The sequence below is a fragment of the Lycorma delicatula genome, chromosome 4, assembly GCF_047948215.1.
Source record: "Lycorma delicatula isolate Av1 chromosome 4, ASM4794821v1, whole genome shotgun sequence".
Lineage (NCBI taxonomy): Eukaryota > Metazoa > Arthropoda > Insecta > Hemiptera > Fulgoridae > Lycorma > Lycorma delicatula.
In genome coordinates, this window is record NC_134458.1 from 2109658 (window position 1) to 2125322 (window position 15665).

The 15665-nt window shown below is 33.2% G+C and overlaps 1 protein-coding gene across 1 annotated transcript in view; it reads left to right on the top strand.

Moving 5' to 3' along the window:
- Positions 1 to 1234: 1234 nt before the first annotated feature.
- The window catches only part of LOC142323043 (general transcription and DNA repair factor IIH helicase/translocase subunit XPB-like), a 52121-nt gene continuing 37690 nt past the window's right edge, over positions 1235 to 15665 (top strand). The window contains exon 1 of the mRNA XM_075362135.1: positions 1235 to 1333. The gene's annotated coding sequence lies outside the window, so the exon portion shown is untranslated. The remainder of the gene's footprint in view (positions 1334 to 15665) is intronic.

Sequence of the window (15665 nt, forward strand, 5' to 3'; positions counted from 1 at the left end):
TCATCCAACCAAAAGTCGCCTTCCTCTTCCCACCGAACCTCACTAATTCCTACTATATCCACATTTGTCCTACCCATTTCCCTTTTTAAATTTTCTAGCCTACCAACCTTTTTTAAGCTTCTAACATTCCACGCTCCGACTCGTAGAATGTTATTTTTTAATTTTCTGGTGACCCCTTCCTTAGTAGTCCCCACCCGGAGATCCGAACGGGGGACTATTTTACCTCCGGAATATTTTACCAAGGAAGGCACCTCCATTATTGCTATGTGAAAATGCAGAGCCTCATTTTCTTGGAAAAAAAGCAGCTGTAGTTTTCCATTGCTTTCAGCTGCGCAATACTCAGAGGACTGAGTGATGTTGATATGGCCGTTTAAGTCATTGTGACTCACGCCCCTAACAACTACTGAAAGAGCTGCTGCCCTCTTTCAGGAATCATTCCTTAGTCTGGCTCTCAACAGATACCTCTCCGATATGGTTGCACCTTCGGTCCAGCTACTCTGTATCCCTAAGCACTCAACAACATAACATTTAAATGTTATGTTATCAAAAAATATGTTAAGCATTTATGGCAAAGAAAATGATGCCTGATCTATTGAAATTCGTTCATAAATAACAAAGTTATAGCAAAAATTCTAAGCGAGTTACTAGATTAAAAAACCAGTTTTCATTTACTCCTGATAAAAATTAAGTAACCCGCTACGATCTCTACTGGAATAATCTTATTAAAAATTATAGTAATTTAATAATGAAAATATTATAATAAATGATATTAATATTAAAAAATAATTCACATTACTTGTCTTTATGTTAACAGTTACTACAGTAACTGTTAAGAATAGCGACCCTCATTCAAAATAAAATCACCCAGGTGTTTTTTCGTTGACTGCTGGACCCTTGCAAAGATGCCCAATCCAATTTAGAATTATTGCGCACAGTTCTTGTATCCAAGGAGTGTTGTAGGCTCCCATAAGAAAACATCAAGAGGATTAAGAGCGGGAGACCTTGTAGGCCATGCTACAGGGCCTCATAGAGTAATCCATCTGTTTGGATATGCTTCATTTAGGTGATCTCGAACTTGTAATCTGTAATGAGCTGGAGAGCCCCATCCAGCATGAACCACGCTTTGTTGCTTGTTGGTGACTGTTTATTTACGTAAAGTGTCGTAAAATTTGTTTTGAGTAAAAACAATAAATTTTTTAAAAATTTTACAGATCCAGAAAAGTTGAAAGATGTGCCGCTAAAATGTACAGCTTGTGCCAAGAATGTAGGACCAGCTACTTTTTATGGTGAATCATGGTATATGCATTCAGCCTTAGGAGTCATAGTTTGTTAAGTAAGTACGTGAAAAGTTTTGTATTGTATTTTTTCTATTGTATTGTGTATTATGAGTGTGAATCAAATATAAATTTTTTTTTATAAACTTATTGATTAATACAATTCGTACCTTCATCGTTTCTCTATATAGTCTCCTGCATGATTTACACACTTTTGCCAATGTTTTGGAAGCTTGAGTAAAAAAGCCTGACAAGTTGTTAACCGATTGCATACATGCTCCTCCGATGTCTTCATTGTTTTCGAATCATTCCCCTCCAAGCAATTGTTTCAAGGGCGCAAACAAAAATAGTCACATGGGGATAAATCTGGACCTGGGAGGGTGGTCGAGGGTTTTCTAGTGCATTTTATTTTATTAGTACCATGACTCCAGATTGTTATAGTAGATCCATGTCTGATCACATGTGATGATGCGCCTCAAAAAATAGTCTTCTTTTTGCCGAAATCGGTTCAGAAGTCTTAAATGTTTTCAACCTGACCTGTTTTGGATTTTCAGTCGACGACCTTGGAACCCATCGAGCACTAATTTTTTTTTCAAGCCAAGATGATCAGTGATAATGTTTTGAGCACTCCCATAGCCGATACCCACTTCTGAAGTGATTTCTTCAACGCTGAATTGACGGTCACCTTCGATAAGTTCTTGAATTAGACGAAAACATTCGTAAAACTTGACCTTGGGCGTTGATCGTGACTTGTTTTCTACACTATCTCGTTCACCCTTAAATTGTCGGGCCCGTGTATACACTTGGTTCTAGGACAGTATAATGTCCCCAAACTGTATATTTAAGAGTTAAAATTTTCACGGGTTTAATGCCTTTATTAGTTAAAAATTTTATGATTATACGTTGTGCGATAGACAACAGAATCTCTTACTCGCTCATTGCTGTACTGACGACAGAACAGAGCGGAAGAGCTAACGAAGCTGGTTTTCCTGCTGTAACATACCGAACATAACTCCCACTCCACTATCCAGCTCAGAACACTGCTTGCTGTGTAGAATAGCAAAATTACTGTTTAAATTTGTTTCTTCCTTGTATAATATTTTTAAGACCAAAAGAGACTGTCAGTGGGTCTGTACGAGTTCATATGTCAACTTTCTTAAAATTTTAACTCGATTGAAAAGTAGATCAAAATTTATTGCGTTGAATTAGCAGATTTTTGGCGGTTTGGAAATTTACAGTTCAAATGAGATTCATTTCCTTTACGGCGATAATATGTGAAATTTCATACAGTTATAATAATAACGAGTATACAGTTGCAGAAATCAAAACTGAATGTCGGGTTTCACTAACAGAATTGAGAATTTTTAGAAATAATGAAAGTATACAGTAATGTTATTAGAAGATCTAGTCATCCAGATGTAATGCATTCATTCCATTCAATTCCACAATCACCTGTAATTACATAAAAGAACTTTTTCATTGTTTTATTGAAACATTATTTATTGTTACACATTATTTATTGAAATATCTAAATAAGTATTAAAGTAATATTACACTAATAAGTTACTTAAACTAAGAGTATAAATATAAGATGACACCAAATTCATGCTATATTTTGAAAGAATTTTGGTTTGATTCTTATTTACATTTTGTTTATAAACTGAACTTTTATGTTCTGCCATTATGTTTTCAATTTTTGTTAAGCCTATTCAAAGTTATTAAATCCTAATTTTTATTTTAATGGGAAGGAGTTGGAGTAAAAAGAAACGACAAGACTTGCGCTGCAGTATTAAGTTATCCATCCCTTTTTTTCTTGTGCTAAAAGATAAATGTTTTTTACTTAGTTTTTTAATTCTTTCAACAAAATATAGATGTTCCCATTGGGAGCTGCAATTCTCTTTTAATGTTTTCCCCAGGTCTATTAAAATTTTGTTTGGTTCAGTTTCTTTTACTAAATAATTACATTGTGGTGTCCTTGGGAAGTAAAGTAATAGATAATAAATGTTAAACACAAACTATTCACTACAAAATTACACGTCTTATTCTTTAACATTTTACTATTTTCTAATAACTAATCAAATTTTTTACTTCTTTTTACAAAGTGAAGGAAGTATTGTGTTGGTGAAAAATTTGGTTTTCAGATTTCAACCATCCCTGAATCCATTTTGAATATTTATGGCATGACGTCTCTACATATGTATGTATTTCGCATAACTCAAAAACGATTAGCCATAGTATGATGAAATTTTGGATTTAGAACCCTTGTAATATGTGCACCTTCCCTTTTGATTGCAGTCAACTGAACCAAAAGCTACCAAAAAAAGCCAAAAATCAGAAAATATGGATTTTGGACTTTGTGCAGTAATAAGCTCTCAGTGAGAGCTTTTAAATGATATATCATAAGTGGTACTTATTTTTATTGGTTCCAGAGTTATAGAAAATTTAATTTTAATTGATGAAATCTTTTTTTAAAAATGTATATATATTAATTTGATTGTATACACCGACCATCCATGCTGAATATTCTGAGAAACCTGGGCCTTCTCCCTAAACTCGTAAACATGATAAAATTAATTTTAACCAATACCCAGTCCAGAGTGAAATTCAGAGGTGAACTCTCAACCCTTCTACATAAAAACGGGATGAGGTAAGGAGACGGCCTCTCACCACTCCTTTTTAACTGTGCCCTCGAATTTGTCATGAGAAAATGGTATGAAATAAATCCCAAAAATATAAAAATGGGTACTAAGAAAAACTCCATCACACTAAATCGCCTAGGATTTGCAGATGACCTTGCTCTTTTAGCAAATAATATTCAAGAAGCCAAAACACAAATCATGAGCCTTCAAAACCTAGCACAAAAGATAGGGCTTCATATCTCTTTGGAAAAAACTGAACTATTGGCCATAGATCCTCTGGTAATAGAGCACATTACGGTAAACAATCAGAAAATTAAAATAGTAAAACAATTTAAATATCTAGGGGAAATAATAACTTATAATTTAAATGAAAAAATGACATGGCAAAACAGGACAAATAAAATGATTAAATCCCAACAATTAACTCGGTCAACATATAACAAAAAATGCCTTTCTGCTAAAACAAAACAACATTATAAAACTGTAGTACAGCCAGTAGTCACCTACGGAAGCGAGACCCTTTTCAAAATCACTCAGAAAAACCGAATTGAAAAAATTGTGAAAATAGAGAGGAGAATTGTCAGAACGTGTATCAATAAAAAACACCAAAAAGTGGATTGTGCCAAATGAGGTGGTGTATTGAGAAATAGAGCCTGTTACTGATACTATGCGGAAAAAAAGAATCTCTTTCTTTGGTCATCTCATAAGGACACCGGAATCAAGACTGTCAAGAAATATCATTGAAAAGCTTTGGTTCCAAAAGCTAGAAGTAGGATGGATCAAAGAAATTAGAGAAGATATGAAAGAATTGGGAATTTCCGTGATTGTCCTACAGAATAAAACTGGAAAAATTACAAAGCTAAAAGACAAAAGCATTAGATTTAAACAAAAGACAGACAAACGACAAAATACAACAAAGAGGGTGTTTACGGATGAAGAAAAGAAAGCAAGATCTGAACGGATGAAGAAATACTGGGCAGCTCGGAAGAGTAAAATAACACGCTTTACTCAGAAAAGATCCAACTAAAATTGACTTAAGTGGTCCCATGTTGGCCGTAAAAGCATAATAATAATATTAATTTATTAATAACTATTAACCTCTGCCTATAACAAATAATTCAATAAGTTATTAATGAAATAAAATTTTATGTACTTTAATTTAAAAATTTGTATGTAATTTAATGGCCGTACAATTAAGTTATGTGGTGTCCACATCAGATTTGATGAAACATCTGATTATTCGTTTTTGTTGATGGTTATATCATCATTTAAAAAACATAGTACGAGGGTTATTTTTTTTCAAGGTCTGATCGGTCGCAAAATAAAAACCTGTGCAAAAAGAGGATGAACCTTTGCGCATATGTGTTGCGCAGCGTCTCCAGTATGATCTTCAATCACGCCGCATCACTTTGTTTAGTTCTGAACACGCAGCTAGCACGTAAACGTGTCTACAACAAAATCTCCCGCCAAGTGTGAAGTGCGTGCGGTAATTCGCTTTCTTCAGGCTGAGGGGTGTAATGCAGCTGAAATTCATCGACTAATAAGTAATGTGTACGGTGAAACTTCAATGAGTGACAGCAAAGTGCGAGAATGATGCAGGAACTTTAAAGCAGGACGTACAGATGTTCATGATGCAGGCGGTCAGGGAAGGAATCGATTGTCAACCACAACGCTGCAGGAAGCTCCTGCAGTGTTTTCGTTGGGAAGTGTTTGATCACCCACCATACAGCCCGGACTTGGCTCCATCCAATTTTCACCTCTTTGCTCACATGAAACGCTGGCTAGGAGGACAACATTTTGGCACACACATCGAGCTGCAGACTAGCGTAGAAACAAGGTTGAAATCACAGTTCTATGACGAGGGTTTTAGAAAGTTTTTTTTTCACTGTGATTTTAATTTTGTGATCGATCAGACCTTGAAAAAAAATAACCCTCGTATTAGGTGGATATAAAACTATATTTAAAGAATAATATAGGGACTTTTACTCCATCCTAATATTTCTGGTAAGATTGTTGAATTAATAATTGTATAAATATTTATCTATAAGTAATTAATGAAATAAGATTTTATGTACTTCTCATTTAAAAAAAAATTGTAATGTAATTTAGTAGGCGTACAAGGAAATCGTGGTGTCCACGTCAGATTTATTTGTTCATTGACTAAATTTATATTCCAGCTGAGAATATGTGTATTATTTATTATTATTAATTGATATTACAATATTCTCTCTTTTTTAGACCATTTATGGACTACATATAACAATCCTTATTTAGAATTTATTCTTACTCTTATTTCCATCTTGCAATCCTTCCAATAGTTCTTCATTCTAACTTGCTGCTTCCCTTTTCTCCTCTGAGTAACTCACTACTCCTCATATGTTGTTTGGAAAACCTTGAAATTTTTTGACTGTTCTCTCTATACCTTCTTTCTCAGTCCAGAATTGTTTTTTTTCAATATTCTTAATTGTTTCAGTCCACTGGTATTTTTTTGTTCTTATAGAAGTGGTTGAAGATCGTTTTAGTTAGCCTTCCTGCATTCCTTTGGTATTCTGGGTCCTAGAATTATTCTTCGTATTCTCTTATTCATATTTCTAATCCTTTAAATATGTTCATTGCTGTTCAGAGAAAGGCATTGTATTGCATAAAATACTTAGTCTCATTGCTGTTTTACAAAGGATATATTTGGACCATGTTTCTCAGCAACTATTTTTAGCAGCTCTATTAAGGTCTCTTGTTCTTACTACAAAAATGGAATATCATTTGCAAACAGACAACTGCTATCTTCCTAGTTAGATTTTTTGTACCTTTCTGTTAACTCTTTCCTCATTCTCAGTTAGCTTTCTTGAGGACATTTAAGTGGTGAAATTCCATCTGCTTGTCTAACTCCTGTCACACTTTCCAATGGCTCTGATAATTCCCCCAAGAATTTAACATTTGGGACTTTTTTTGTTAAGAGTCCTTAATTAACTTTAACATTCTCCAAACTATTCCTACTCATCGATCATACATTCCATCTTTTTTTGAAGTTTGAATGTTACAGTTCTATTTTTACTGTTAATAATCCTGTGCCTCAGGATAGATTTAAAGAAAAGATCTGATCTACATTTCCTAAATCCCCTTTCGTATTCTCCTAGAAATTTCTCCACATATGGTTTGATCCTTCTCAAAGGTGATAATGATAAAATTTTGTAAGGGACCGAGAGCAAGTGAAATTCTTCTGAAGTTCATTTCAGTTTTGTCTCCTTTTTTTAAATATATGGGTGGATTAATGCTATTTTCCATTATGGTTTCCCAACCATAATGATTTTTCATTATGGTTTTCTTTATTTTCATAAAATATTTATTATTAGCTAGTTAAAGGAATTCCCCCATTATTTGCTCTTCCTCGACTGCTTTTATAACTTTTTAGTTTTTGGATTAATTTTAATATATATCTTCTTCATTATGTGGGTTTGAAGGAGAGTCTTCTCTATTCGTGAGTTTTTGAAAATTCTATTCTTTCTATTGGAAGGGGGGGGGGGTCACAATACAAGAATTTTTAAAAAAAATTGCCAATCTTTTGCAGTTATCCTTGCTATTGAGAATCAAATTTCCATGTTTATCCTTAAGATTTAGACTTGGGACTAGGTGTCCTTGGATTACTTTTTTTAAAAGTTTGGTAAAAAGATCTTGTTTTGTTATTTAAGAATGCGTTTTCAATTCTTTCTAATTCTCTTCTGTCAAAATTCCTTTTACATTTTTGATAATAGGTTCCATTCTTTCACGAATTCCACTCAATTCCCTTCAGTCTTCTTATTGTACCATTTTCCCAAGCTTTTTTCCTCTGTTCTTTTGTTTTTTTACATTTTTCATCCCACCATTGATGTTTTCTTACATGTTTATCACACAAAAGATATATTTAATACAATATAAAAGATACATTTTTTTCTTATATTTGAATTAACTATTTTTTGAAATTTGGCCAATAGTTTACTGAACATTGTGATTGTTAAGGTTCGAGTTGTATTAGTGTAAAGCTTGGGCTTCTTTTTCTATTGTTTTGTGGGATGAAAATTAACTTGACTTTCAATGGATAGTAGTCTGAATTAAAGTTGGTTCCCCGCAATGAAATTGTTGATGTTTCAGCTTTACATTAGTTACTTGATGTGAATTGCTTACAGCATTTCAAAAAATTGAACATGGCTGCTTGTGGTCTGTGTTTTGCCATCTTGTTAGTAAATGCCTGCATATCTCTCCCCAGCCCTGAATTCTGTACATTCGAAATATTATTAAAAAAAGAATACATTCTTAATATTAGGTAATGCATTGCTGTATGTGTGTGCTTTTAAGAACTCTTGTACACCCTGTTACTTAGCTGCAATCTGAGTTTTATTCAACTGAATGTGTTTAACATGTGTCCATGTTTGCAGAGAGTGCACATGGTTAATATTACTTAATAATGGCAAAAAATTACTGTTTTTATAACTAGCTTTTTTATTTGAATAGCATTATTTAATAAAAGCAAAGAGGAATTTCTGGTAGGTCGTAACGAATTAAAAAACTACATTATTTTTTAAGGCTATTTTGTTCGATTATATTATTAATTTTGCACTCATTATTAAAAATAAAAATCTGATGTCGACACTAAATAATTTCCTTGTACGCGTATTTAATTACACATACATATTTTTTTTGAATGAAAGTACATAAAAATTTTATTTTTGCTTATAACTTTTATGATAAATAATTCAATAATAATAAAAAAAAAGTAAATTTTTTTTACAATCGGAGGTTAATCTTCTTGTAAGATGCAAATATTTCATTAACATTTTTTTTTTGTCTTCAGTCATTTGACTGGTTTGATGCAGCTCTCCAAGATTCCCTATCTAGTGCTAGTCGTTTCATTTCAGTATACCCTCTACATCCTACATCCCTAACAATTTGTTTTACATATTCCAAACGTGGCCTGCCTACACAATTTTTTCCTTCTACCTGTCCTTCCAATATTAAAGCGATTATTCCAGGATGCCTTAGTATGTGGCCTATAAGTCTGTCTCTTCTTTTAACTAAATTTTTCCAAGTGCTTCTTTCTTCATCTATTTGCCGCAATACCTCTTCATTTGTCACTTTATCCACCTATCTGATTTTTAACATTCTCCTATAGCACCGCATTTCAAAAGCTTCTAATCTTTTCTTCTCAGATACTCCGATCGTCCAAGTTTCACTTCCATATAAAGCGACACTCCAAACATATACTTTCAAAAATCTTTTCCTGACATATAAATTAGTTTTTGATGTTAACAAATTATATTTGTGACTGAAGGCTCGTTTCGCTTGTGCTATTCGGCATTTTATATCGCTCCTGGTTCGTCCATCTTTAGTAATTCTACTTTCCAAATAACAAAATTCTTCTACCTTCATAATCTTTTCTCCTCCTATTTTCACATTCAGTGGTCCAAGATATATCATTGAAAATCTATCAATGATACTGAAGTTAAAAAAAGTCCTTTTGATTTTGGGCATTTTTGGTTCAGTCGATTGCAATCAAAAGATGTTATGACATATAAATAGATAACATAGATGTTATGTTAGAATGTTTATGACATTCCTAAATCAATAATTTCAACATCCTATGGTTAATCATTTTTGAGTTATGCGAGATACATACGTACGTATGTACAGACATCACACTGAAACTAGTGAAAATGGATATTTCCATTGAAATCTGAAAACCGATATTTTTCGCAATCACAGTAATTTCTTTACTTGTGACAAGGAAGTATAAATGAATAATAATTTCTCTATTAATGATCTCATTCAGCACATGTGATGAGAAGGTGGTTATAATAATTTATCTGCTAGAGAAAGAAAACAAATTTGTAACAATTTTCAAAGGTGCCATGTCTGTTGAGGTGTAGACATTTCCTATCAGTTTTTTGCATTCTGATACAATCTTGTTTCAGCTACTTTTCTCCATACATCTTAGGGTAGGATGTATAATAACAGTTGTACGTAAATAAAATAAGGATGTATTTATTTATTTTTTCAATAATTACTTCATAATGAAAATATTTAAACAGAATTAAAAATTACATTATCTATAAAATTCTTCTTAAACTTAGGAATTATAACCGATTAAAATAAACAGGTTTGAACTCTGTTCCCTTCAGCATGCACATGATTCTTGAATAAATGGGGTTTGGATTGATGATCAAATTCATAAAACAAATTACGACATTAAAGTTCTCACATAAATTGTAAACTTGGCATATAATGAGCATTTATAAAGAAAACATTAAAGTTGAACAATTAATTATAACAAATTATTAAGTCGATAAAAAATTATAAATATTTATTTCTAATGGACTAATTTAGTAATTATTTATTTTTTAAATGGATATTCTAAGTTAAAATACACATTTTATGTAACTTTTAATTATAGTACTGTATTTTAAACAAAAATTGTCAAAAGTGTGAATTAACTGTTATTTTTGGGTCTAACATTTGTCTGTACCAACTACAGTCCTTAAAATAAGTTTAGGGATACAAATGAAGAAAATAAATAAAACTGAATTCAGAAAATATTTATTTAATCAAATTACAAACTTTTTGTACCTATAAATAACATATTGGATGAAATGATTCCGGAACCGATTTAAACTTTCTCCATACTTAATATCTCAATTAAGAAAATCAGTTTGCGCCTCCACGTTGGTTCGTTTGGATAACCAGTTAAAAACATGGAGATTTCTACTGGTGAACTAAATCGGAATCACCTCTCTGGATCACATCCAGAGTTGTAACTCTGGAATTTATTCCCACCCAAGGCTGACTTGCCTTTGAAAGTCAAATATGGAAGGTCTTTTAAGAAAAAATCAACCGTCTGGTAAATACCAGAGAAGGCTGCACTCGGATCCGGTGGGCAGCTGCTTAAAAGATAACAATGAATCTGAGCGTTTGGAAACACCCAAAAACAACACAACTTTAAAATTGAGGATAAAACACAAGCAAATAAACTACATTGCCACTCACAACATTAATTCTCTAACTCAACCCGACAAACTAAAAACTCTAACAGACATAATGGACAAACAAAAAATCCTAATCGCAGGACTTCAAGAAATGAGAAACACCGATCGAGAGCCGTTTGAATCTCAGGGTTACAGAATTTACAAAGGAATCCCCGGGAAACGTGTGATGAAGAATTGCCCACAGTTGGGAACAGGATTTGCAATCAATCTTAAAATAATTGACTTAGTCGTAGAATTTAAGTCTTACTCCCCCAGGATTTCAACCTTCAGCCAATAAATCAGCCAATAAATTCTACACCATAATAAATGTCCATGCTCCCACCAATGACAAAAACAATCTTAAAAAAGATAGAGAAGAGATGGACAAATTCTGGGAACTTCTTGACCAAACTACAAACAACATAAATAAGACCCACACCAAGATTTTAATAGGGGACTTTAATGCCCAACTTGTTAAAGAACGAAGATATCGTGATATTATCGGAAAATGGCCTGCCCAGAAGAAAACTAACAAGAACGGCCAAAGACTTGTCGAATTTTGCAGAAACCATAATATGATCTCAAAATCCACCTATTTTATGAGAAAACCAAACAAATTGAAGACTTGGAAACACCCAGATTGGAAAAAAGGAGAATGGTAACTCGATCATGTAGGCATGGACCGGAATTATCACAAGGAGATTTATAATGTAAAAGTCTTGAGAGGAACAGATACTGGATCATCGGACCATTACTTAATTAAAGTTAAAATAAAATTCACCCCTCATAAAAAGAAAAAATCCCAACCTAAAAACAAAAGAGCTTATGATCCACATAAATTAATAAACAATGCCATCTTTGAAGAAACAACAAAAAAAATCAAATTAACTAATAATTTAAAAGAACTGACATCCCAACTGAAAGAAATAGCTGAAGAACTAGCCCCTATAAACCCAAGAAAAAAACACCAATGGTGGAATGAAGAATGTGACAAAGCATTCAAAGACCGACAACGGGCTTGGATCAACCACCAAACCCAGAAAACTGAAGAATCTAACCATGAATTCACCAAACAAAGGAAAATAACTCAGAAAATTATAAGAGGAACCAAACGACAAGCCCAAAAAAACTTGATTCAGCAAATAGAAGAAAGTTCCAAGAAAACTAACTCCAGAGACTATTATAAAATTTTTGGTCAGGCTCTTAAAAGATATGAACCACCCACCCTTATGCTGAGAGGAAAAAAAGGAAATATGGCCCACACCAATAAAGAAAATGCTGAAATTTTGGCAGAAACCTTCAATAGACTCCTGAACTGTGACGACTCCCCAGAGCGTTTTGAGATTGACACTGAAACTCCAGTTAAAACTTCACCGGTAAATATCAACCCGCCAACAATTCAAGAAGTTCTCGCAGCCTTAAATGAAATAAAAAACTACAAAGCAAGCGGAGAAGACCAGCTTTTCGCAGAACTCTGGAAACATTCATCAGTTTATTCAGTCAGAAAAAATTTATTTACATCTATGCCTCGTGAAAATATGGAACGAAAAAAAACTTCAGAACACTGGACCACAGCCCTCATTCATCCATTACATAAAAAAGGGGATAAAACTAATCCAGAAAACTACAGAGGCATATCTCTCCTGGATTGCACATAAAAAATCATGTCGAGAATCATATACAACCGATGCAAAGACCAACTTGAACTGGAACTTGGGGAATACCAAGGGGGATTTAGGCCATGGAGAGGTTGCCCGGAGCAAATAATATCCCTAAAACTTATGATGGACTTATATAAAAGACGGAAAAAACAACTAATAATCACCTTCGTCGACTTGATAAAATTAACTTTAACCGATACCCAGTCCAGAGTGAAATTCAGAGGTGAACTCTCTCAACCCTTCTACACAAGAACTGGATTGAGGCAAGGAGACGGCCTCTCACCACTCCTTTTTAACTGCGCCCTCGAATTTGTCATGAGAAAATGGAATGAAATAAATCCCAAAAATATAAAAATGGGTACTAAGAAAAACTCCATCACACTAAATTGCCTAGGATTTGCAGATGACCTTGCTCTTTTAGCAAATAATATTCAAGAAGCCAAAACACAAATCATGAGCCTTCAAAACCTAGCACAAAAGATAGGCCTTCATATCTCTTTCGAAAAAACTGACTAATGGCCATAGATCAGAAAATTAAATTAGTAAAACAATTTAAATATCTAGGGGAAATAATAACTTATAATTTAAATGAAAAAGTGACATGGCAAAACAGGACAAATAAAATGATTAAATCCCAACAATTAACTCGGTCAACATATAACAAAAAATGCCTTTCTGCTAAAACAAAACAACATTATAAAACTGTAGTACAGCCAGTAGTCACCTACGGAAGCGAGACCCTTTTCAAAATCACTCAGAAAAACCGAATTGAAAAAATTGTGAAAATAGAGAGGAGAATTGTCAGAACGTGTATCAATAAAAAACACGAAAAAGTGGATTGTGCCAAATGAGGTGGTGTATTGAGAAATAGAGCCTGTTACTGATACTATGCGGAAAAAAAGAATCTCTTTCTTTGGTCATCTCATAAGGACACCGGAATCAAGACTGTCAAGAAATATCATTGAAAAGCTTTGGTTCCAAAAGCTAGAAGTAGGATGGATCAAAGAAATTAGAGAAGATATGAAAGAATTGGGAATTTCCGTGATTGTCCTACAGAATAAAACTGGAAAAATTACAAAGCTAAAAGACAAAAGCATTAGATTTAAACAAAAGACAGACAAACGACAAAATACAACAAAGAGGGTGTTTACGGATGAAGAAAAGAAAGCAAGATCTGAACGGATGAAGAAATACTGGGCAGCTTACAGTTCATTCAGCTTTAGATAATAAAAAGCAGTGCACAATCCTGCTTAGGAGATGTCTCTCTTGGCATTCCACTTTGGAGAGCATCAACAGCCATCCTTGAATTTTTTCAGTGTTCTCACACAGGTTTTAGACAGCTAATGCTTCACCAATATCATATGATCTGCTACACATTCCCACAATTTGCCGCTTAACTTTATTTAAACTTTTATTTGCCCCATTGCTTTCATTCAGAATTTAATCCGAAAAACAATACTGACTAAAGTAGAAATAAACAGAAAAAGTGTAGTTAACGCTATCTGTAGTAGCACAGTATGGTATTTAACTGAGCACATAGATAGCACTAGGGGTGTGATTTTAAATGATTTATTGGTTGTTTTTCCTCCAAAATTGAAAATTAATCAACCCATTTCCATTTTGACAAAGATTTTCTCATTTTTTACATTTAGTGGACTAAGTAAGCTATAAGCTAGGTAAGTTTGTACCAAAGATTTCATTATCCTCAATCTAACCAATCAAAAGTTTTTAATATTTTTTCTTTAAAAAATTAGGAGTTTTTGGCCTCATGAAAAAGTCATAAATAATTAACAGATTAACACACAGACTATTGGTTTTTATTAAAAACTCCCATTTCATTCTGGCATTATTACACGTATACTTCATGTTAAAACTGTACCAGAAACCATAAGGACAAGAACTGATGTACTACTTTCTAGGGGTCCCTAAACTTATTGTAAAACCTCTATTCAATCCTGTAGTCAATCAAGCTGGGACTAATGAAAAATTCCATAAAAGCAATGAAGAAGGATAATTCCGGATCTTTGTACATCAGGCAGAAATTTCCGAATGTAAATCAAGGAAAAATTGAAGGAATATTTGTTTGTCCTCAAATAAGAGAGTTTGTTGAAGATGATGCATTTAAATCAATGTTAAATAACGTAGAAAATGCAGATCGGGCTTCATTTAAAGACGTTTGCAAAATTTTTTCAGCAAACAAAAATCAGACAGTTGATATTATTAATCAACTTCTTACTTCATACAGAGGTATAGAATGTAATGTCTTTGAAAATACATTTACTCCACTCCTATCTGGAGTTTTTCCCAGACAACCTCAGAGACAAGTGTTGAACACTGTGTACGTTTCCACCAAGACATTTTCATTGATGGAAAGCCGCTATTAAGGGAAATTGAAACCTAACATGCTAGCTGATTACTGTTTGACATTAATTCAGGGTGTGCCTGAGGCTATTTATAAAAGAAAAGCATCAGCAAAATCAATCTAACGCAGGTATGACCATGCAATCCACCGGGTTGGTCTAGAGTGGTCTTTCCAAATCAGCTGATTTAGAAGTCGAGAGTTACAGCGTTCAAGTCCTAGTAAAGCCAGTTATTTTTACACGGATTTGAATACTAGATCGTGGATACCGGTGTTCTTTGGCGGTTGGGTTTCAATTAACCACACATCTCAGGAACGGTCGAACTGAGATTGTAAAAGACTACACTTTATTTACACTCATACATATTCTCTGAAGAATTATCTAAACGGTAGTTACCGTAGGCTAAACAAGAAAAAAAAGGTATGGCCATTTATTTTGGCCATGCAAAATTATAAATTTTAACTATATTAACTATTACTATGTACTATAATTTAACTATATTTTTCCTTAATTTTTTTTAAGCGTAATTTATATAAATCTAAGGGTGATAGAAAAATTGTATTTACAGATCTGTTATGTACATAAAAAAGCAATTCAGAAATTGGTAACGCACTTAAGAGAACTTTAAAAAACTTTTTTTTCTTAATCATTGTTTTTCTATTATAATCATAGATAGAATGTGTTAGAAATATGATTTGTAAGATTACTGTAAATTAGTCAATATTATTTATGCCTTATTGGA